Below are 23,662 nucleotides of genomic sequence, written 5' to 3' on the forward strand. Positions count from 1 at the left end.
AATATTCACATGCTTCTTCTGAACCATTTACATTTTCTACATTCAACAAAAGGGGGAAAAATGGAGAGTGAGAAGTATAGATACATAAACAAGAAGGAATGAAGATACAAAAAACTGTGATGCTCAAACTCTTTAAATATATTATTGATGCATATCAAGTCCTTCAAAAATAGTGTATTTTTTGAGAATTTGATATGGGTACAATAATATTTTGGAAAGTCCGAACAACATAGCAGAAAACTACTCATTTCGTATAAAATAGAAGGAAGAAGTTTAGAATACACCAAGTTAATTTTTAAATTTTTTTGTCTTAGTTTGAATATATGTTTCTCAATTTTTTTAAATAAAATTTATATATTTAGAAACTTAATAAAATATACTTTAAATTACAACTGAAAAATATTAAATATATTTATATAATTAAAAACTAAATAAAAGGTACTATAAATTACAATTGATATATAGTGATCAAATAAAAAGATGTGTAATTTTCAAAATAATAATAATGTCATGTAAAGTGAAATAGAGAAGGTAGAAAGTAGGATTTTAGTGTTGTCTTAACCTTTGGATTGAGAAGGAACAAGAGAAAGCAAAACAAAAAGAGCAACAATAATTTGAGATGTGTGTGACATCATTCTCTCTTTGTATAATCCTTTTTCTAAGTATGGTCTTGAAACACAAAAGTCTATTAAAATATGTATGTTCATTAATGTCATAAGTTGTATGGAATTTATAGGAAGTGTAGCATATAAATTCTATAAGGTATAATAAATGTCTTACCATGTTAATATATAATTCACTCATGTGTCATAAGTTGTATAGAATTTATAGAAAGTGTAGCATAATAGTATCAAGGTATAATAAATGTCTTACTATGTCGAATAGGCATACTAATCTAGTAAAGAAAAAGAAGTACAATTAGTTAAAGTCAAAGCCTAAATATTCAAATGATCAGATATTTTTTAATATTGAAAATTGATGGATTCCTCACCTATTGATTAACTAAGATTTAGGTTCTTGAAATATTTGACTTAGCATATTTAACTTTTAATTAGATATAAGAAGTATTTTTTATCCCTTTATATTCATTACAAAATTTACAACAACAACAACAACAACCCAGTATAATTTCACTAGTGGGGTCTGGGGAGGGTACTGTGTACACCTTACCCCTATCCTGGGGTAAAGAGGTTGTTTTCAAATAAACCCTCGGCATCCTTCCCTCCAAGAACTCTCTACCTTGCTCTTGGGGTGACTCGAACTCACAACCTCTTAGTTGGAAGTGGAGGTTGCTTACCATCAGAGTAACCCCTCTTGTCTCATTACAAAATTTAATTTTTAAAAAATCAGAATCACTTTTTTGGGATTTATCAACAAGTTTGTCTAATAAGATGATAATCAGAGGGTTAGTCTGTTCGGCCAAGCAATCTTTTTCTAATTTAATCTTGACCAATTCAAGTTCATCCAAGGCAAAACACAGCAAACGAAGAATATGGAAAGAGCAACACAACGACTATTAGTACAAAAAAATTGGCTCATACACACTATTTTTAACTCAGTTGCGGGAGGGGGTGGGTTAAGAAAAGAGATTCGTGGTATCGTGTAACTTCCGCACACCTCGACTAATTTCACGGGATATTTGCTATTTCCAACAAACACAAGTATCGAGTAGCTATATTTATCAAAGCTGGGACAAATGAAAAGAAATCACCTAATATTTTTAACTCCGCATGAATTTGAACCTGAAATCTCATGATTCACTAAAGTTGAATTTTCCTTTTCATTTTGTTAATAGAGGCAATTCTCTGTTTATTCCTTTTCAAGGTGGTATTCTTAATTTTCACAGAACTGCCGCCCCTATCGGTATGGAACATAATTTTATATGTATTCATCTCTGAAAAGTGATTGCTAGATTGTGAAATAAAAATACATAAACGGCCCCTTTAAGTTGTCCTCAACGATCAGCCAAACACTCTAAATGAAAATACATGTGTCTATTAAGAGTGTCAACTAAACACCCACGCATGCCTTGGCATATCGCGTGTTGCACACTCATGTAACAACACATTGCCTCAAATTTTAACCTATTTCCAACAGTAATAAATTGGTGTAATTCTTAATTTTTCCTTAATCCCATTTTATACCCAAATTGAGAAACCTAATTACCACTTCCTCTTTCTTCTCCCTATCTCCCCTACTTGTGACTAGGTTTCACCATACTATTTTACCAAAATCTGCACTTACGAGCTCTAACCTAGGTTTTTCCACAAGAACATGATTTTTGTTTTTTAATTTCTTAGTGTGTTTGTTTATGAGAATGGTAAAGGAATGTGGAGGTGGTGTGAGACTAAAAGAGAGATAGGAGATTTGCGTTTTTTCAGTGAAAAAATGGAGAGTTTGCCTTGAGTTGAGATGTAAAAATGGTAAAAATGACGAGATTAAAAAGGAGAGAGAAGTTGAAAGAACAGAGAAAAACTTCATTTTGATTTCATTTGCAGAAGGCGAGGTAGGGGAAGGGAACATAACGTTGATTTCTATTTCTCTCTTACATATATAAATTGTTAATTATTGGAATATTTTCTGTCCTACCATGGTATTGTTGAATTAGGGATAAAATAGAGATAGGAGGTGAGAGGGAGATATGGCGGAAGGAAGAAGAAGAATGGGGAAAGGTGCAGAGCCCTTGGTGTAACTCACGCATCTAGTCTGCTCCACTCGAGTATTTATTTGATTTACTTAACAATCACTTGAAGTGTTTAAATGATAAATGAGTCAATTAAGGTATTTGGTTGATCGTTGAGGATAACGTAAAGGGGCGGTTTACATAATAATACCCTCAAACCCGCCTAAACTATACGATTTTTGTCAGTTTCCTACCTAAACTATCGAGTGTCCCCGGAAACCTCCTGAACTATATCCCCCTTCATAATAAAAAACCCTCGAGCCCTAGTGCGTATGATACACGCTCTAAATAAATTATAAAACATGCCATGTGGCATGCCACATGGATAATTAATGTAATTAATCATAAAATTGACTTAATTAGCCTAAAATAAGTTAATTACTCTCTATCAAAAAATTGGGTGGGTTTTTTTCCCTTCAGTAAAATGGGTCATTTACTCTCAGCCAAAAAAATATCCCTTTACTCCCATCAGAGAAAACTCGCATCGGACCTCCAACATCTTTTCTCAGATCATCTTCCTCCGATTCTCTTCAAAACTAGTCGCTGCTATTTCAAATTTGGAATAAAGGTGAAGTTTTGCTGGTGAATCAGAACAAAATTAAGGCTTAGGGTTTGCTGGTGAAATATATTCCTCCGATTCTTTGAAGAATCTGAAGATTATTAAAGAAGATTGCTTCAATACAGGTTTTATTCTGTATTCCCTATTAATTTTGTTGCGAAATTATGATAGGTAGGTGCTGCGATTTAGTTTGTAGTAGAAAATTTTGGGCCTTTTTTTTGAGGTATTACATCTTCCTACTTGTCGATGTTTGTTTGTTGAATATATAGTTGCATGCATGCTGCTTGTTGTTAGTTTTGGATTTCGGGTCTTTTTATATTAGGTTAATAAAGTGTTATGAGTTTTTGGCTTTATTCTTTGCTATTTTTTATTGTTATTCTAGGGTAATGGCTGACAAGTATCTGAATTTGAGATTTCATATTGGTGATATGCTTGTGAGTGAGGTAGAGCCGATTTATGTTTATTGAATATGCCTTTAATGTGGATATGAACAAACTTTCTATTCCAGAAATTGTTGATTATGCCAAAGATTTTGGGTTTACCAATGTAGGAAAAATGTATATTGTATCTTCTAAAGGTGGCAGTTTGGTAGAATTGAAAAATGATAGGGATTTGTTGGTACTTGCTGAGCTGTTAAGTAATAAGGATACAATAGACATTTATGTATGCCATAAGGGAGATAATGTGGTCCAGAATAGCCATGTGACTAGTGGGATCGTTAAAGAATCTTCCAGTAGGGTTGTTGAAAGTTTCAATGCACCTTTAGGTTCCCAAATTGAAAATATTGATTGTAGTGGTCAAATAGACCCCCCTGAACAGTCATATGTTGTAGAAAAACTTCCTAGAAACTCCTTAGTAGATGAAGATAAAGACTTAGAGGAAGATGACATAGGTAATGTTGCAAATAGTGATAAATCTTGCAGTTTTGATGATGAAGAGCATGAGACTGATTATGGTAATGATGTGCATGAAGAGTTGAACAAAGTTAAAACAGATTTGAAGGCTTAACAAAAGAAAAAAAAGAGCACCAAGAAAGAATGTTGTTGCTGAGAGTTTTCTTGGACCAGTTGGGATAGATCCAGGTTATGAAAACATAGATAAAGGGAAGAAAAATGTTTTTATTAGTTAGTGATGAGCCTTTTTATGAAAGTTCAGACGCTGATAGTTTTATGAGTGACAGTGACAATGAGAGTGGTAGTGAATCAGGAAATATAAGTGGTAACATGAAAGCAAGAAAGGAGAACAAGAGGGTAATGTATGATCCAAAATGGGAAAAGGTGGTTTGGCAAATTAACATGGTCTTTGAAAATGTATATAAGTTTAGGGAAGCTGTCACCAGGTATACAATAGAAAGAGGTTGTGAGCTCGAGAAGATTACAAAGGATAAAAATAGAGTTAGGGAAAAATGCAAAACTAGTGGATGCTCTTGGTTGTTGTTTGCAAGCAGAGATCCCAAATGTATTGATTTCATTATCAAAACTTATAATCCTAGGTATAACTGCAACAATATCAACACAAATCCAATGTGCAATCCAAGTATCTTGCAAAGTACTATAGAAGCAGGATAATTTTACAGCCGTGCATGGGAGATGCAAGATTTGGCAAGGGGGATTTTGGTTTATATGTTGGGAAAAAAATTTGTTTGAAGGCTAGGAAATAAGTATTGAAAGAAGTAATGGGTGATCATGTGAAAGAGTTTGCCAAGATTTATGATCATAGAGATGTGCTCCTTCAATCAAATCCAGGGAGTACATGTATGGTAAAAGTGACAGATTCTGAAGATGGAAAAAAATTATTTCACTCCTTCTATATTTGCTTGGAAGCAATGAAATGGGGATTTATTAAAAGGTGTAGAAAATGTATTGAGTTAGATGGTTGTTTCTTGAACAGAATATCTAAGGGACAACTACTTGTTGCTATTGCAAAGGATGAGAACAACCAAATATTTCCAATAGCATAGGTTGTAGTTGGGACAGAAAGTAAAGACACGTGTTGTTGATTTATAAGGATAAGTAAAGACACATGGTGTTTTATGTTATGATAAATTGATTTTTGTTTCTGCTGAATGTTATAATGGGCTTTAGTTGGGACTGCTGAATGTTTGGGACTACTGAATGTTAGTTTCTACTGAATGTTACATGTTGTTTGGGAGTGTTGTTAGTTTTTAGTTTGTATTAGCTGTTACTTGTTAGTTTGACTGTTTCTGCCTCCTGTTAGTTGTTAGTTTTCTGTTATATGTTACAATGTTGTTATGTCACGATCCCAAATACCCCAATCGTGATGGCGCCTATCACAGTACTAGGCCAGCCCCAAAACAACACGAACAATACGAAGATCATTTATAAATTCACTTTTCTAAACACATTAAGTCTCAAAGTTTTCAATTTTTAAAATATTAAAGAAATACGCGGAATAAGTACGAAAATACATCAACACAGCCCGAATCTGGTGTCACTAGTCGTGAGCCACTAAATACATTGTCTACTCATTACAAAACAAGTCTGAAATATAAAATACTAGAATAGGAAGGAGAAAGGCAGGGCTACGAACGCCGTGCAGCTACCTTGCGATCTCCATATAAGACTCTAAGAGTGCTGGAAGCTCTTACTCTGATGCTCGGGCACCTGGATCTGCACACAAGGTGCAGAGAGTAACGTGAGTATGCCAACTCAGTAAGTAACTAAAGTAAATAAAGTCTGCGTGCAGTGACGAGCATTTAAAATCATATACATTCTTATCAAGAAAATTTCAACAGAAATATCAAGTCAAAATCTGCAATTCAATAGCCAATTTATCTATAAAAAAAACTCCAATTCAATTAAAATCCTTTAAAAATATTTATTCAATATTTTTCAATAGAGGCTCAGTATAAAAGAGGAGTGAAAGTAGAAAAATGTCATAAACAAGCCCTTTGGGCAATGTATCCTTCATAAGTATAGCCTCTCGGGCAAGCCTCTCAGTCACTCGTGACTCGGCTCTCGTCAATCAGTACTCACACTCAGCACTCATGCTCAATAGATATCTCATAATAATAATAAGAACTGCTGCGGCATGCAACCCGATCCATAATATATAGTCGACTACGTTCACTGGGGCTGTATAGACTCTGGAGGGGCTCCTACAACCCAAACATTATATCGCTGTGGCGCACAACCCGATCCAACACATATCACTGCGGCGTGCAACCCGATCCATATAAATATCGCTGCGGCATGTAGCCCGATCCATATAAATATCGCTACGACATGCAGCCCAATCCATAATATATATATATATATATAATCCTCACCATTAGGTCCTCAACCTCTCTCAGTCATTAACCTCACGGTCACTCGGGCATATCAGTGAAAATAAGGGAAACTCAACCCAAACAGTTTTCATGTATTAAGAAGTATAGTGATTAAACCGGATTAAACAATAAACAAGTAAAACATGACTGAGGATTTGCTTTCAAATTAAAACAGTGTGAGGAAAGTAATAAAATACCCCTAAGGGTCTAAACAGTTCGATACAAAGGCCCCAAACATGGCATTCAGCCCAAATTAACAAACCAATTTCTAAAACACATGGATATCATATACAATATATCCAAATATGCAACTATAAAGTCGCCTCGGGAATGACCAAGTCACAATCCCTACGGGTGCACACTCACATGCCCGCACCTAGTATGTGTTTCACTTCATTTATCAAACAGTACGAAATTCTGGGGTTTTATACCCTCAGGTCTAGATTTACAATTGTTACTTACCTCTAACCGGATGAATTACTACTCCGCGACGCCCTTGCCTCTTGACTCGCGTCGAATCTATCCAACAATCAGAATCATAATATCAATATATGCCAAGGGAACGAAGCCCATGCGAAAATAATTAAATTTTTGGGCCCACATTTTGGAATCCTATAAAAATCATATCAATAGAATCCTCATCCTCCCACGAGTCCATACATACCAAGAACATCAAAATCGGACCTCAAATGGTCCCTAGAATCCCCAATTTTACCTCTCCAATTTCAAGCCCTAACTTCCCAATTTTTCACCTCTAATCTCATAAATTTCATGCTTAAACAATTAAAAATCAACATAGGATCGAGTTTTAGATTCAAAAAACTCACCTCAATGGAAACCCCCTTGATTCCCTCTTCAAAACCCTCCAAAAAGCTTCAACTCCGGATAAAAATGGTGGAAAACAACCCAAATTTCGCGAAGGGAACTTATATACTTTCTAACCCAGGGATTCCGCACATGCGGTCCTTTTCACGCTTCTGCAGTACCGCTTCTGCGATCTATCCAACCGCATATGCGGTTTCCACTTAAAGTCCTGGGACCGCATGTGCGCTCATCTACCCGCACATGCGGTCTCGCTGGTGCGTTACACCTCCCACACCTGCAATTTCTGGCTTTCTCTCATATGGCCGCATCTGTGGATTATCTACCGCTTCTACGATCTCGCATCTGCGGTCCTCAATCAGCAGGTGCAGTTATGATAGGGCAGCAACTGAAGTTGCTCACTTTCAAAACTAAACTTTTCGAAAATCTTCTGAATTCATCCCGAGACCCCCGAGACCTCAACCAAAAATACGAACAAGTCACATAACACTATTCAAACTTATATCAATCTTCGGAACACTCAAAACATCATCGAATCATCAAAACACCCTCGGATTCAAGCCTAAGGTTTCCAAAACTTCCAAATTCCGCTTTCGATCAAAAAGTCTATCAAACCTTGTCTGAATGACCTAAAATTTTGCAAACACGTCACAAATGACATAACGGACCTACTCCAATTTACGGAATTCCATTCCGACTCTAATATCAAAATTTTCATTACCAACCGAAAAATGCCAAAATTCCAATTTCTCCAATTCAAGCCTAAATCTACCACGAACCTCCAAAATATATTCCGATTACGCTCCTAAGTCCCAAATCACCTAACGAAGCTATATGAACCATAAAAACCTTATTCCGAGATCGTTTACACACAAGTCAACTTCCAATTGACTTTTCCAATTAAATGGCCAACTTAAGAGACTAAGTGTCTCACAACACTCCAAAACTACTCCAAACCCGAACCAACCGACGCGATATGATGAAATGTAGCTGAATAACACATAAGAAAGCTGGAATGGGGGAAACGGAGTGATAACTCATAAAATAACCGGCCGAGTCGTTACATCCTCCCCCTCTTAAACAAGCGTTCGTCCTCGAACGAGTTAAGAAACATACCTGAAGCCTTAAATAGGTGGGGATATCTGCTCTGCATCTCCCGCTCAGTCTACCAGGTAGCCTCCTCCACGGGCCGACCTCTCCACTGCACTTTCACTGAAGCTATATCCTTTGATCTCAACTTTCGAACCTGACGCTCCAAAATAGCCACTGGCTCCACATCATAAGTCAAATCATCATCTAACTGAACCATGCTGAAATCCAAAACATGAGACAAATCGCCAATATACTTCCGGAGCATAGAAAAATGAAATACCGGATGCATACTCGACAAGCTGGGTGGCAAAGCAAGCTCATAAGCCACCTACCCAATCCTCTGAAGAACCTCAAAAGGCCCAATAAACCGAGGACTCAATTTACCCTTCTTCCCAAATCTCATAACGCCCTTCATAGGTGAAACCTTCAGTAGAACCTTCTTCCCAACCATGTAGGACATATCACGAACCTTCCGGTCAGCATAACTTTTTCTTCTCGACTAAGTTGTACAGAGCCACTCCTGGATAACCTTCACCTTGTCCAAAGCATCATGTACTAAGTCTGTACCCAAAAGCCTAGCCTCATCCAACTCAAACCAACCAACTGGAGATCTACACTGCCTACATTATAAAGCCTCATATAGAGCCATATGAATACTCGATTGATAACTGTTGTTATAAGCAAACTCCACGAGCGGTAGAAACTGATCCCATGACCCTCCAAAATTAATGACACAAGTGTGCAACATGTCCTCCAATATCTAATTAGTGTGCTCGGACTGCCCGTCCGTCTGAGGGTGAAAAGTTATGCTCAACTCAACCTGAGTACCCAACTCTCGCTGCACGACCCTCCAAAACTGTGAAGTAAACTAAGTACCTCTATCTAAAATGATGGAAAGTGAGACACCATGCAAGTGAACAATCTCTCGGATATAAATCTCTGCTAACCGCTCTGAAGAATAGGTAGTACACACAGGAATGAAGTGCGCGGACTTGGCCAGCCGATCCACAATCATCCAAATAACATCAAACTTCTTCAAAGTCCGTGGGAGCCAACTACGAAGTCCATGGTGATCCTCTCCCACTTCCACTCTGGAATATCTAACTGTTAAAGCAAGCCACCCGGTCTTTGATGCTCATATTTCACATGCTGACAATTGAGACACCAAGCTACAAATCCCACAATATCCTTCTTCATTCTTCTCCACCAATAATGCTGTCTCAAATCCTGATACATCTTCACGGCACCCGAATGGATGGAATACCGCGTGCTATGGGCCTCCTCCAAAATCAACTCTCGAACCCATCCACATTGGGCACACATATCCGGTGATGCATCCTCAATACCCTATCGTCACCAATAGTCACATCTCTGGCATCGTCGTGCTGAACTTTGTCCTTAAGGACAATCAAATGTGGATCATCATATTGGCACTCTCTAATGCGATCAAACAAGGAGGATCGAGAAACCACGCAAGCTAAGACCCGACTGAGCTCAGAAATATCCAACCTCATAAACCGATTGGCCAAGGCCTGAACGTCAACTGCAAGAGGTCTCTCCCCAACAGGAATAAATGCAAGACTGCCCATACTCACCGCCTTCCTACTCAAGGCATTGGCCACTACATTAGCCTTCCTCGTATGGTATAAGATAGTAATATCATAGTCCTTTAGCAGCTCCAACCATCTCCGCTGCCTCAAATTGAGATCCTTCTGCTTGAACAAGTCCTGGAGGCTACGATGATCAGTAAACACCTCACAATACACACCATAGAGATAATGCCTCCAAATATTCTACGCGTGGACAATGGCAACCAACTCTAGATCATGAATAGGGTAATTCTTCTCATGAGGCTTCAACTGACGAGAAGCATAAGCAATCACTCTACTCTCCTACATCAAAACACACCCAATACCAACTCTCAAAGCATCACAGTACACTGCATATGAACCTGAAGTTGATGGCAAAACTAACACTGGAGTTGTGGTCAAGGCAGTCTTAAGTTTTTGAAAGCTCGCCTCACACTCATCCGACCACCTAAATAGAGAACCCTTTTGAGTCAATTTGGTCAAGGGTGATGCTATAGATGAAAATACCTGAATGAACCGATGGTAATAACTTGCCAATCCAAGACAACTATGAATCTCTATGGTTGAGGACGGTCTGGGCAAACTCCGAACCGCCTCTATCTTCTTCGGATCAACCTGAAGAAAGCCACTGAACTGAGCCAAAACTCACACTTGGATAACTTTGCATAAAGTTTCTCCTCCTCCAATCTCTGCAACACAACTCTCAAATGCTTTGTGTGCTCTGCCTGACTATGCGAGTATACCAGAATATCATCAATGAATATAATAAAGAACGAGTCGAGATAAGGTCAAAACACGTTATTCATCAAATGCAAGAATGATTCTAGGGGCATTGGTCAGCCCAAAAGACATCACAAGGAACTCATAATGACCATATCGGGTCCTGAAAGCTATCTTAAGAATATCCGAGTCCCTGATCTTCAACTAGTGATCCCTGAACGGAGATCATTCTTGGAGAACATTCTCTTTCCTGAAGCTGGTCAAATAGATCATCGATACGAGGCAAAGTATACTTGTTTTTGATTGTAACTTTGTTCAACTACCTGCAATCAATGCATATTCTCATTGTGTCTTCCTTCTTCTTCATAAATAGAACATGCGCATCCCAAGGTGACACACTAGGCCGAATGAACCCATTATCAATGAGTTCCTAAAGCTGCTCCTTCAACTCCACCGGTGCCATACGATACAGTGGAATAGAAATGGGAAGTGCCCAGAACCAAATCAATACCAAAAACAATATCCTTGTCTGGTGGCATGCCCGACAGGTCTGCAGGAAACACATCGGGAAAATCTCTTACTATAGGAACAAAATTAATACTAGGAGTCTCTGCACTGACATACCTCGCAAAGGCTAAGTATGAAAGAAAACCCTTCCCAACCATCCGCTGGGCCTTCAGATATGAAATCATCCTACTGGGGACAAAATTAGTCGAACCTCGCCACTCAATCTGTGGCACACCCGGCATAGCCAACGTCACTATCTTAGCATGACAGTTTAATATAGCACGATAAGGAGATAGTCAATCCATGCCTAATATCACATCAAAGTCTACCATACAAAGTAACAAAAGGTCCACTCTGGTCTCCAGACCCTCAATAATTACCACACACGACCGGTAAACACGGTCCACAGCAATAGTATCGCCCACCGGAGTAGATACAAGAAACAAGAGACTCACGAGACGTATCCAAATAACGAGCAAAATATGATGGCACATATGAAAAAGTGGAATCGGGATCAAATAATACAGAGGCATCTCTGTGGCAGACTATGACAATACTTGCAATCACAACATCTGAAGCAATAGTATCAGGTCTGGCTGGGAGTGTATAGAAACGGGCCTGACCACCACCTGATCGACCTCCCCCTCTAGGGTGACCCCTAGCTGACTGACCCCCACCCCTAGTTACCTGAGCGGGTGGTGAAGTAAATGAGGCTGAAGTCGAGGGCTGACTCCTCTGCTAAGACGAACCCTCAAGAAGATGAAGACATTGCCTCCTCATATGTCCAAACTCTCTACACTCGTAGCAACTCCCTAGTGCGGGGAACGGGGACTAAAGGGAATCCCTAGCAATGAAATTACCAGTAGAAGGACCTGGCATGGAAGAACCTTGAACCGATGGAGCACAGGACGAACTCTGGCTGGTAGGGCACTAAGTGATGAATGGTCTTGATGTGAGCTGTGAGAATCATGGACCGATGATGCCCCGCAATTAACTGGGCGAGCTGACTGAGCATGTCTGAATGGACGACCTCTGCTGTGCTAAAACTGACCTCTCGAAGGAGCACCACCAAAACTACCAGATCCTCGAGGCCTCTTGGCCTATCTCTTATCTCGCTCCTAATAACGAAATGACTTAATCTCGCGAGCGATATCAACAACCTCCTCAAAAGTAGCACCTGACACCCTCTCCCTGGTCATGAGATTCTGAAGATGATATGTGAGGCCATCAACGAACCTCTGAATCCTCTTTCTATCCATAGGAACCAACCAAACAGTATGCGAGTTAACTTTGAGAACCTCATCTCATACTGCATCACCGTCATATCACCCTGATGCAACTACTCGAACTGCCTGCATAGCTCCTGCCAGCGAGACTGTGGCACATACTTCTCCAAAAAGAGAACAGAGAACCGTTGCTAGGTAAGGGACACTGCATCAACAGGCCTACGCCTCTCATAAGTCTCCCACCAAGTAAAGGCAGCTCCAAAAAATTGATAAGTCGTTAGTGCGACCCCACTGGTCTCCAGATTACATGCTTTAAAAAGAATCCTCTGACACTTATACAAGAAACCATGGGCATCCTCGCCCTCTGTACTACTGAAATCGAAGGCTAAAGTCTACCAAACCTCTCTAATCGATACTACTCGTCGTCAGGCATAACTAGTACCACATAATCCAGAGTTGGTGCAATCGGCTGGGCTGGAGGTGCCCCCGGTGTCTGAAGTCCCTGCACAACCTACTGAAATGTGCTAGAAACGGTAGTCTGAGTTCTCCCCCGGCCTGAGAAGTAGTTGTGGCCCTAGTAACTGAGACCGCCTGAGCCAGGCCAGTGCATACTGATAGAATTTGGACTAGGGCCTCCTAAAGGCCTGGAATAACAATCAGCACAGTCGGTGCCTGAGCTGGTCCTGCTGGAGCATCCGCAACTGGGACATGATCCTGAACTAGGGTGGCTGGTGGATCTACAGGTAGGGGTGGGCATATTTCGGTCAGAACCGAATAAACCGACCGAACCGATTTTTTTTATTTCGATTTCGATTATTCGGTTTGTTCGGTCGGTTTCGGTTTAAATTTTAAAATTTTGATTTTTCGGTTCGGTTTTCGGTTATTAAGTTTTTTATTTTAGTTAACCGAAAAACCGAATTATTAACATATATGTTCTTTAAGTTATATATAGGCTAAGCCCATAGGTAATAAATTAGCATTATTAGGTCCAATCTATCAAAGACTCAACCCAATTAAGTAAATCCATCAACTTTCCAATCTTAAAGACTTTCAGTCTATTAAAAACTTTCATAGCATATGTGATAGATACCGGGAGAATTTCACACAGAGTTGTAATTTAAACTATGTTTGAATTTTATGATCCATATAGTGTGAAAAGTTTAGTCTATTTTTTTTCTATAAATACAATATTTCCAACAATTTTGAAGTTTTGGAAAAAATCAACAAATTCGCCGGTCGTATTATTACATAGAAGGAGTACAATATGATAATGTTCAAACTAAAAACCGAACCGAAATAACCAAACCAAAATTAGAATAACCGAACTGAACCGAACTTATTTCAGTTCGGTTTCGGTTACTACTTTTACAAAACCGAAAACCGAATAACCGAACCGAATTTCTTCAAATCGAACCGAACCGACCGAATGCCCACCCCTATCTGCAGGTGCTGCCCTAGCTGTTGTGCGGTTGCACCCCTGCCCCTACCACTGACTCAACCGCGCCCTCGGCCTTTAGTGGCCCCAACTGGTGGTACTGGTAGTCGTTCGTCCTGACCAGTAGCACGTTTCCTCACCATCTGTAAGAGAATAGAATAACAGAAGTTTAGTACCAGAATCAACAGATTCGCACGACATGAATTTCAAGAATGTGAATTTTTTCGGAAAAGACTTTAAGAGTGCTGGAAACTCTCACTCTGATGCTCGGGCACCTGAATCTGCACACAAGGTACAAGGAGTAACATGAGTGCGCCAACTCAGTAAGTAACTAAAGTAAATAAATTCTGGGTGCAGTGACGGGCATTTAAAATCATATGCATTCTTATCAAGAAATTTTCAACAGAAATATCAAGTCAAAATCTGCAGTTCAATAGCCAATTTATCTCGAAAGAAAAAGACTCCAGTTCAATTAAAATCCTTTAAAAACATTTATTCAACATTTTTCAACAGAGGCCCAGTATAAAAGAGGAGTGAAAGCAGAAAAATGTCATAAACAAGCCCCTCGGGCAAGGTATCACTCATAAGTATAGCCTCTCGTGCAAGTCTCTCAGTCACTCTTGACTCATCTCTCGTCAATCAGTACTCACACTCAGCACTCTGGCTTAATAGATATCTCATAATAATAATGAGAACTGCTGCGGCATGATGCCCGATCCATAATATATAGTCGACTATGCTCACTGGGGGTGTACAGACTCCAGAGGGGCTCCTACAGCCCAAACGTCATATCGCTGCGGCGCACAACCTGATCCATTACATATCGCTGCGGCGTGTAGCCTAATCCATATTAATATCGCTGCGGCGTGAAGCCCTATCCATAATTTATATATAATATCGTTGCATCATGCAGCCTGATCCATAATATTATATATAATCCGTACCATTAGGTCATCAACCTATCTCAATCATTAAGCTCACAGCCACCCGGGCATATCAGTGAAAATCAGGAAAACTCAGCCCAAATAGTTTTCATGTATTAAGAAGTAGAGTGATGAAACCGGATTAAACAATAAACAGGTAAAACATGACTGAGGATATGCTTTCAAATCTAAACAGTGTGAGGAAAGTAGTAAAATACCCCTAAGGGTCTAAACAGTTCGACACAAAGATCCCAAACATGGCATTCAACCCTAATTAACATACCAATTTCTAAAACACATGGATATCATATACAATATATCAAAATATGCAACTATACTGTCGCCTCGAGACAAACCAAGTCACAATCCCTAAGGGTGCACGCCCACACGCCCATCACCTAGCATGTGTGTCACCTCATTTATCAAACAGTATGAAATTCTGGGGTTTTATACCCTCAGGTCTAGATTTACTATTGTTACTTAACTCAAACCGGATGAAATACTACTGCGCGATGCCCTTGCCTCTCGACTCAGCCTCAACTCGCGTCGAATCCATCCAAAAATTAGAATAATAACATCAATATATGCTAAGGGAACTACGCCCATGTAAAAATAATCAAATTACATCAAGAATCCCGAAATTGGTCAAACCCGACCCCCAGGCCCATATCTCGGAATCCGATAAAAATCAAATCAATAGAATCCTCATCCTCATCCTCAAATGTTCCCTCAAATCCCCAATTTTACCTCTCCAATTTCGAGCCCTAGCTTCCCAATTTTTCACCTCTAATCCCATAAATTTCATGCTTAAACAATTGAAAATCAACATAGGATCGGGTTTTAGATTCAAGAAACTCACCTCAATGGAAACCCCATTGATTCCCTCTTCAAAACCCTCCAAAAAGTTTCTAACTCCGGATAAAAATGGTGGAAAGCAACCCAAATTTCGCGAAGGGGAACTTATATACTTTTTGACATAGGGATTCCGCACCTGCGATCCTTTTCATGCTTCCACGGTCTGTCCAACCACATATGAGGTTTCCACTTAAACTCCTAGGATCGCGCATGCGCTCATCTACCTGAAACTGCAGCCTCACAGGTGCGTTACACCTCCTGCACCTGCGACTTCTGGCTTTCTCTCATATGGTCGCATCTACGTCTGATCTACCGCTTCTGCGATCTCGCGCCTGTGGTCCCCAATTTGCAGTTGCGGTTATGACAGTGGCAGCAACTGAAGCTGCTCACTTCCAAAACTAAAATTTCCGAAAATCATCCGAATTCATCCCGAGGCCCCCGGGACCTCAACCAAAAATACGAACAAGTCACATAACACTATTCAAACGTATACCAACCTTCGGAACACTCAAAACAACATCGAATCATCAAAACACCCTCGGATTCAAGCCTAAGGTTTCCAAAACTTCCAAATTGCGCTTTCGATCAAAAAGTCTACCAAACCTTGCCCGAATGACCTGAAATTTTGCACACACATCACAAGTGACACAAAAGACCTACTCCAATTTCCGGAATTCCATTTCGATTTCGATATCAAAATTTCCACTACTAACTGGAAAGCGCCAAAATTCTAATTTTGCCAATTCAAGCCTAAATCTACCACTGACCTCCAAAATACATTCCGATTACTCTCCTAAGTCCCAAATCACCTAACGAAGCTATCTGAACCATAAAAACCTTATTCCGAGATCATTTACATACAAGTCAACTTCTGATTGACTTTTCCAACCAAATGGTCAACTTAAGAGACTAAGTGTCTCATAACACTCCAAAACTACTCCAAACCCGAACCAACGGACATGATACGATTAAATGTAGATGAACAACACATAAGAAAGTATAAATGGGGGAAATAGAGCGATAACTCATGAAACGACCGTCCGGGTCGTTACATGTTATAGCGTTGTATTATCTGTTAGTTAGGATTGTTATGTATAAGTTAGTTATTAACTTAAGTTAGCTGTTAGTTTGGGATTGTTAGTTCTGATTGGTATTAGTTGGTATTAGATGATTGGGACTATTTCTATATATGCAAAGGGAGCGGCTTACTCACAAAATTAACCTTTAAAAAGAGATCAAAGGCTGACTCCCAAACATCTACTAGTAAGAAGAATGTTAATGCTGAGGGTGGTAAAGGAAGAAGCAATAGTAACATGGTGCAGAACTCACAAAACTCAGATGTGTAACAATCTCAAGTTTCAGATGTGCAACAATCTCAAGCAAGCAACAAAGTTGCTCTTACTGTATTTAAGAGGGAGGCCAAGAGTTGTGGGACATAGAGTATTTGTCAGCAAAAGTGGCTATACATGTGTTGAGGTAATTAGTAGTTTGGTTGCTAGTTTTGAGGTTGCAAGTTAAACTCTATTGTTTGATATCTATTTTTTAACTTAACTTTCAGCAAGGGAGGCCTGTTAGTAGGATAATTGATAGTGGAAGGATCAATGGAGCAGTTGAAAGTTCAGCTATAGTGACTGGTGATCTTGGTTATAAACCAATTACAGGCCTGAAATAGAAGGGAAAGCAAGTAATCACAACTAGAGAACTTCAACATAGAAGTGCTTTACTACAGTATTTAAGGTCAAAATCACCAAAAGCCAATGAAAAAAATGGAGGTGTTTGAGCTTCAACACTACTCTATTGGGAACTATTGTATGTCGATATTATGATTGTGTTTTGGATAATATTTTTGTGGTAAAAATTATGATGTAAACTATTAAAACTTGTTTTACTTCAATGCACCTCATGGGATGTAATGTAAAACTAGTCAATTGTAGGCCTTTTGAACTTTAATACAATGTGTTATTTCTAGCTTTCCTTGTGTTTTTAATTCTGCGAAAAGATCAAACATATAGCAATGACAATACACTTCCTAGCATTTGAAACAAAAACAATAACCAAGTTATATATTACATTTCCTAGTGTCACGGCCCAAAACCTAGACCCGGTCGTGATGGCGTCTCTCGTGAAGACAAGGCCAGCCGACACTTCCTATTTTCCAATATTTAGCAGTTAAGCATTTAAGAACAGTCTAAACATGATAAAATAACTCCGAAATGACAATAATAACATAAGTACGCGGAAGAACACCCATACACAACCCTAACTGGGGTGTCAATAGTCATGAGCATCTATAGGTCATAACACAATTCTGCTGAATCCATAAACTAGTACAATTGTCTGATAAGAAATGAAGGCGATAAAGGAATAGAGACACGAGGTTGCAGACGTCAATAGCTACCTCGTAATCTCTGAATGCTCGCCTGAAGCTGGAGGAATCAACACTCGGGAGCGGAACCAACAACGCCTGAATCTGTACACAGGGTGCAGAGATTAAAGTGAATACTCCAACTCAGTGAGTAACAAATGTAAATAACGACTGAAAATAAGAAAAATACGTAAGGCACAAGACATTCTATAATGAAGCAGTAAAACCATTTAAAAGAATAGTAAACCTATAAAAAGTTTAGAAATCCCTCTTTCAACAAGTAAACAAGTAATGTGACAGGCAGTTAAGGTAAAGTAAACAAATAGAAGTTCGCCCCTCGGGCACAGTATCATCAAATCCGCCCCTTGCAACATCTCAAAATAGTACCAGCCCCTCGGACTCAATCTCACATCACAATGGGTACCCGCGCTCACTAGGGGTGTGCAGACTCCTGGAGGGGCCCCTTACGGCCCAAGCGCAATAACAAGCCATCTCGTGGCATCAAAACTAGGACCTCGGCCTTATATCAATCAAGCCACCTCGTGGCGTACATATCTTAGGCCCTCGGCCTCAAATTAGTATCAATGTTTCCTCACAACGTAGGCCCTCAGCCTTACTCAGTCAAAACTCATCACATGCCTCTCGGGCAATAGTAAAACAGTGTTTCTCTGCCCAAACATCATTTAAAATATCATTTAAGTTATAAAACTTAGTAAACATGGATGAGTAGTAAAATAGTGGAAATTAACATGACTGAGTTCAAGTAATAAGTCAAAATAGTGAGAAAATAGTAATAAAAATCCCCGAAGGGTTCAAATAGTTGGCATTCAGCCCAAATCATGACGATAGCAAATAATTTCAGTCAAATACGCAATAAAATCATCAACCGGGACGGACAAGTCACAATACCAATAGTGCATGACCCCACGCCCATCATCAAGCGTGTGTCTCACCTCAATATAGCACTACGATGTGCAATTCGGGGTTTCAAACCCTCAGAACATCATTTACAAACATTACTCACCTCGAACCGGCTAAATCTCTAGCTCGCGATGCTTTTGCCCCTTGAATCGACCTTCACGCGCGTCGAATCTATCCAAAATCAGAATGAGGACGTCAAATTATGTTAAAGGAACGAAGCCCAAGTGAAAACAATCAATAAAGGTCACAAATCCCGAAATTACCAAAACCCGACCCCCGGGCCCATGTCTCGAAATTTAGAAATTTTCATTCTAATAGATCCCTTATCTCCCCACGAGTTCATACATACCAAGAACATCAAAATCCATCCAAAAATGACCCTTCAAATCCTAAATGTTTGGTCTCCAATTTCAAGCCCTAGCTCTTAAATTTTAGGCTTAGATTTCATGATTTTCTAGGTGGAATTCACGTAATAATCGAGTTTTTAGTCCAAAATTCTTACCTCCAAACGTTACCCCTTGAAATCCTCTCAATTTTCTTCAAAAAGCTCTTAAATGATCAACTCTACCTAGAATTGAGGAAATAAGCCTCAAAATCGCGGACAAGACGAGCTTAAAACATTCTGCCTAGGCATAATTTTCTTCATTGCGATCAGGGGAAAACCTTCGCGATCGCGAAACACAAAAACTCAGCTCTCAAAATTTACCCTATACGAACGCAATAAAAGCCTTGCGAACGCAATGCTCTGCCATTTTACTCTACGCGATCGCGGACCCATTGCTGCGTTCGCAATAAACAAATCGCATCCAAGACCCCTGGTCCACTCAACCCTCTGCGAACGCGACCATCTCCCCGCGTTCATAATCAACAACTCCACCACCTCAATGCGATCGCATCTCTTCCTTTGTAAACGCAAAGACCAAACTGGACTGCCCCTCAAAAGCTTCTATGCGATCGTAGGACTCCCTACGCGATCGCGAAAGGCATAGTTCTGCAACATCTGAACCTGCAATTTCTGCAATCTTCTCAACTTCAAAATGATCCGAATGACCACCCGAAACTCACCCGAGGCCCCCAGGACCGCAACCAAAGGCACTAACATATCCTAAAACCTTATTCAAACTTGTTCCAATCATCAAAACACCTCCAATAACATCAAATCACCCAAAACACATCGGATTCAAGCCTAAGTTTCAAAAATCTTCCGAATTTTGCTTTTGATCAAAAACCCGACCAAACCACATCCGAATGACCTGAAATTTTGCACACATATCCCAAATGACACGATGAAGCTACTGCAACTCTCAGAATTTCATTCCAACCCCTATATCAAAATCTTGCCTACCAACCGGAAATCGCCAAAATATCAACTTCGCCAATTCAAGCCTAAATCTACTCCAACCCTCCAAAACCTATTCCGATCACGCTCCTAAGTCATAAATCACATACCAAAGCTAACCGAACCATCGGAACTCACATCCGAGCCCTCTAACACATAAGTCCACATCCAATTGACTTTTCCAACTTAAACTTCCTTAAAAGAGACTAAGTGTCTCAAACCTTACCAAAATTATTCTGGACTCGATCCGACTAACCCGATACCAAAAAACACGGATAACAAAGCATAAAGAAGTAGAAAATGGGGGAAATAGAGCGGTAACTCATGAGATGACTGGCCGGGTCATCACACCTAGCATTTGAAACACTTCATAGAGTTTGAACAACCAAAAATACACATTGAAACATATACTAATAATAAACAGCATCTTCAAAATTTTCTTCTTCTTCAATTCAGCCTCAAGTTCCATTTTATCCTTCTGTAAGCCAAGAATTATCATCTTCGATTGGCCAGGAATTTTCGGATCATACCACTGGAAAAATCCACAAGCAACACGATCCTTAGCCTGAAAATTTTAACCAAACCACTATAAATAAAAGCAAAATTTAGCCATATTATATCACATAAAATATGATGATTTTAAAGATGATTACCCCATAGTACTTGCATTCAAAAAACATCTTCCTAGGTTAGCATTTGTGGTTGATGTTCTCAAAGAAGCAAGCTGCCCACAACCACAAAACACATTAAACCTCATGACTCTTCTACAATGAGTGTTCTTCTTTCAAATTAATTTGGGTAAAATGACGGATGGATAAAATGCGAAAGATAAAATAAAAAGTCAATAAACAGAGAGAGAATTTCAAATGGATTAAGATGAATAAAGAGATAAAAAGGGTGAATAAATGGTAAAGAAAGGTGAAGAAATGGAGAAGAGAGATGAAATAATGGAGATGATGGTGTAATATAAACAAAAAAGGATAAATATAAGTTTTTTATATAAATGGGCTAATTAGCCGTTATTCAAGCTGTCAGGTGGGCCCATTTTCATGCTGATTTCACTGTTCATACGCTCTTGCGCAACTGATTTCACACAATATGCCACATAAGAGAAGGGGGGGGGGGGCGAAGGGGGATATAATTCAGGGTGTTTCCGGGAACACTCGATAGTTTAGGTAGGAAATTAACAAAAATCGTATAGTTTAGGCGGGTTTGAGGGTATTAACTCATACCATAATAGTAAATTATTAACAACATAGCGTGGAAGAAGTGGCAAAGTCGAAATTTTCTTTAAGGGAACTCATCATATGAAAAGTAAATAGGCGAAGTATTCTTAGGTTGTGTCAACATGAACTCAACATTTACACTGAATACATAAAAGGAATTTTTACCTCCTGTAGCAAAGGTTGATACCTTATTTATTTTAAATAAATACCCTTTTAAAAAATTATATCCACAGCTACCTTTTGATTTTGATAGCCAAATATCTATTTATGGTCACCTCATATCCTTAAGTCATAAAATATGCTTTGTATTATTTCTCTCTCTCATTCTTTCAAATTTTTCTCCACCCTCCCGCTCTCTCGACGCCATGAATACAGCCATGATCCTCCACTGATTCATCTCCATTGTCTAACGAAATTTTCATTGTCAGTGGTCTGGGGCTCTGAATCAATGTCGAAATCAAGCCCTAGAATATAATCATTTTTCGGTTTGATGCGGATTTCCGGTTCGGTTTGTACACCCCTAACTTTCCATTCCACCAAACTCCATCGGGATAAAAACTCCCTTCTGGTAGTGTCATTGTGCCAACCTCCTGTTTCTTTAAATCCAATGACACCATTGCATCAATCCTTTTGTTATCATACTTGCTTCTATATCCAATCCAATAAAAGATATTTTCAAAAAAAGAAAAGAAAAGAAAAAGCCCCACCAATGAAGAAAATATGGGGATTTAGCATTAGCAAGTCTTATGTTTCGTATCAACGTCGAAATTTGACATAGGGTAAATTGGGGCTGACAATGGAGGTTCGAAATCTGCCATCGATGAGACGACATTAGGGTTATTCTTGAATAAAAATGACGGAGTTTGGGGCTGAGCAATTTGAGGAGTTTGTTACCTTGTTTTCATTATATTTCAATGTATTTCGCAGTATTCTATGTATTTCATTATATTCATTGTCTTTTTTTTTTCATTATATTTCAATGTATCTTGTTGTATTCCATGTATTTCATTGTAATCACTATCTCGCTATATTCCATAAATGTATTCATATGTTTTTTTAATTAATATAATTTATACATTCAGATGTATTTATGTATTCAGATTTATAATTGAGTTTATTGAGTTATATTAGGAGTCTATTTGTGTTAATTGATTCACTTTTCGTTTAAAAACAGCTGAATAGACCACGATTTATGCTATTTATGTTACTGTATTCACAAATACATATCATGAATACAGTCGAATACGATAATTGCCTACTTGAACTCCCATATTTCACACCGAGTTTTGCTACTGTATTCATGAATACAGTAGCTTAAATATATCGAATACACTCTAGCAAAATTGAAAACATAGCTATAAGAAGTAATATAGTAAATGGTAGCTACAACTAGCTAATAACCATTAAACAATAGTGGTTTGTGAAAATTTCTCTACCTAAAATATGACATTTACCCATTAATGTTCCATGGGATAGTTTTTATGATCATATATAGTGCAAGAGGGTAAAAATTACCAATCTAAATATTTATTACCAAAGTATACAAGTTTACCGCAATTAAGTGAATAAAATGAGAATATGAATTTACAAGAGTCTTCATGATTTTGTTTGGTTTTTATTTTTATAAAAAATGAAATCAAATCTTCATTTTTTTATATTTTATTTTATCGATTTTTCGCTAACTTTATGTTTCTTGATAGTATTTTAATTATAAATGCATTTAATCAAGGTCTAATGTTGTGAATACACTAGGATATCATTTTATAACGACCCGACCGGTTGTTTCATAAGTTACCGCTTCGTTTCCCCCATTTCTGCTTCTTGTTGTTTTGTTCAGCTGTATTATGTGTTATCGGCTTGGTTGGCTCGGGTTCAGAGAGGTTTCGCTTGGGTTTGAGACACTTAGTCTCTTTTGAGTAAGGTTAAGTTAGAAAAGTCAATCGGATGTTGACTTATGTGAGAAAGGGCTCAAATGTAAATTCCGATGGTTCGGATAACTTTGGGAGGTGATTTGGGACTTAGTAGCGTGATCGGAATGTGTTTTGGAGGTCTGGAGTAGATTTAGGCTTGAATTGGCTAAATTGGAATTTTGGCGTTTTCCGGTTGATAGG

At 38.8% G+C, this 23,662-nt stretch overlaps 1 long non-coding RNA gene across 1 annotated transcript; it reads left to right on the forward strand.

The window, feature by feature from the left end:
* The first annotated feature begins 3,181 nt into the window (after nt 1-3,181).
* On the forward strand, nt 3,182-17,375 carry LOC104221949 (uncharacterized). The gene is made up of 3 exons (XR_709850.2): nt 3,182-3,367; nt 17,063-17,176; nt 17,259-17,375. It is a non-coding gene; the product is annotated as an uncharacterized lncRNA (long non-coding RNA).
* Nucleotides 17,376-23,662: the final 6,287 nt, after the last annotated feature.

The sequence above is a fragment of the Nicotiana sylvestris genome, chromosome 4 (genome assembly GCF_000393655.2).
Source record: "Nicotiana sylvestris chromosome 4, ASM39365v2, whole genome shotgun sequence".
NCBI classification, from domain to species: domain Eukaryota; kingdom Viridiplantae; phylum Streptophyta; class Magnoliopsida; order Solanales; family Solanaceae; genus Nicotiana; species Nicotiana sylvestris.